The sequence below is a fragment of the Cornus florida genome, unplaced genomic scaffold, assembly GCF_030987335.1.
Source record: "Cornus florida cultivar Cherokee Brave unplaced genomic scaffold, ASM3098733v1 CherokeeBrave_3.0.0_Hap2_scaffold_22, whole genome shotgun sequence".
NCBI lineage: Eukaryota > Viridiplantae > Streptophyta > Magnoliopsida > Cornales > Cornaceae > Cornus > Cornus florida.
In genome coordinates, this window is record NW_026775716.1 from 30,943 (window position 1) to 32,448 (window position 1,506).

The 1,506-nt window shown below is 39.6% G+C and overlaps 1 non-coding gene across 1 annotated transcript; it reads left to right on the forward strand.

Moving 5' to 3' along the window:
* Positions 1-1,119: 1,119 nt before the first annotated feature.
* Positions 1,120-1,226, forward strand: LOC132290066 (small nucleolar RNA R71). The gene has a single exon (XR_009475102.1). It is a non-coding gene; the product is annotated as a small nucleolar RNA R71 (small nucleolar RNA).
* Positions 1,227-1,506: the final 280 nt, after the last annotated feature.

Here is a 1,506-nt window from a genome sequence, read left to right on the forward strand (position 1 = left end):
TCCTTTTTGGAACCACTAGCATCCAAGGAAATTGGAATAGAATTTGGAATGGGATGGATGCAACCACTTGGTTGTGCCAATTCATTATCCTCCTTAGGTACCTCTACCTTATTATCCACTTTCCTACCACTCCTCAAGGTAGTAATTGCTTGAACTTGCTCATTTCCAGAAAATTCTGATGAAGGACTTGCTTGCGCCATAAATTGCCCTTTAGGATTGGTCTCAGTTTGACTAGGCAACTTACCTTTCTCTCTCATATTTAAAGAATTAGCTAATTGCCCAATTTGAGCTTCAAGCTTTGCAATTGATTGAGAGTGAGAATGAAACAGTTGATTATCTTTTTGAAGATTACCTAAAGCCTGCAAGACTTTGTCCTCAAAAGCTGAACTTTTAGGAGGCGCTTGATTTGGATTAGAGTAAGATTGAGAATTTGATGCTTGAGGATGAGAGTAGGACTGAGGATTTGATGCTTGAGGTTGAGAGTATTGATTCACATTCTGAGGATAGAATGAAGGACGGTAACCTTGAGAATTCTGATTTTGATTTTGGAGATGTGGGGGAACATACTTTGCTTGGTAACCTTGATTTTGAGGAGGGTTTGCACCGTCTCCTTGATTTCTCCATGCAAAGTTAGGATGATTTTTCCACCCCGGATTGTATGTATTGGAATAAGGGTTGTTCCCTTGATGAATGAAAGCTGCATTTGCTTGTTCTTGAGACTCACTTGGTATAATTTGTCCAAGAGGGCAATTTGAAGTATGGTGAGTGTAACTAGAACAAGTCATGCACATTTCATTGGAATGGTGAGGATATGATTGAGTTGCCGGACCTTGATTCAAAAGGAATGTATCAAACCTTTGAGTAAGATTTTTGACCTCAGCGGCAATTTCCATGGAAGAGTCTATTTGATTTATAGCTTTCTTTCCTCCCATATGTGCTAGGTGACTACCCCTAGAAGATGAAGATCTATGCATTGAGTTTTCACTCATTTTTTCGAAAAGTTGCCAAATTTCATCTTCATTTCTTTCAATGTAGCTTCCGCCACAAGAAGCATCAACAATGCCCTTATTGGCATCGGATAAACTTGAAAAGAAACATTGAACTAATTGCCACTTAGGAATGTCATGATGTGGACACTTCCGTAGCAAGTCATTCAAACGTTCCCATGCTTCATGAAGGGGTTCTCCTTCTTGTTGTTTAAATTCACGAATGGAAGTTCTCATGGCATCAGTTCGACTTGCGGGATAATACTTTTTTAAGAACTCTTGTTGCAATTGTGCCCAAGAGGTGATTGTATTTGGCCGCAAGTTGTTGAACCAATATTTAGCTTTATCCCGAAGAGTGAAAGGGAAAAGCTTCATTTTTAGGACTTCTTCCGGAACATCCGTGATTTTCACGGTGGAACAAACTTCCAAGAACTCATCTAAATGTTTATAAGGCTCTTGGTATAACACGCGAAGAAAGGGAAAAACACGCGAAGAAAGGGAAAAAGAAGAACAGGCTAGG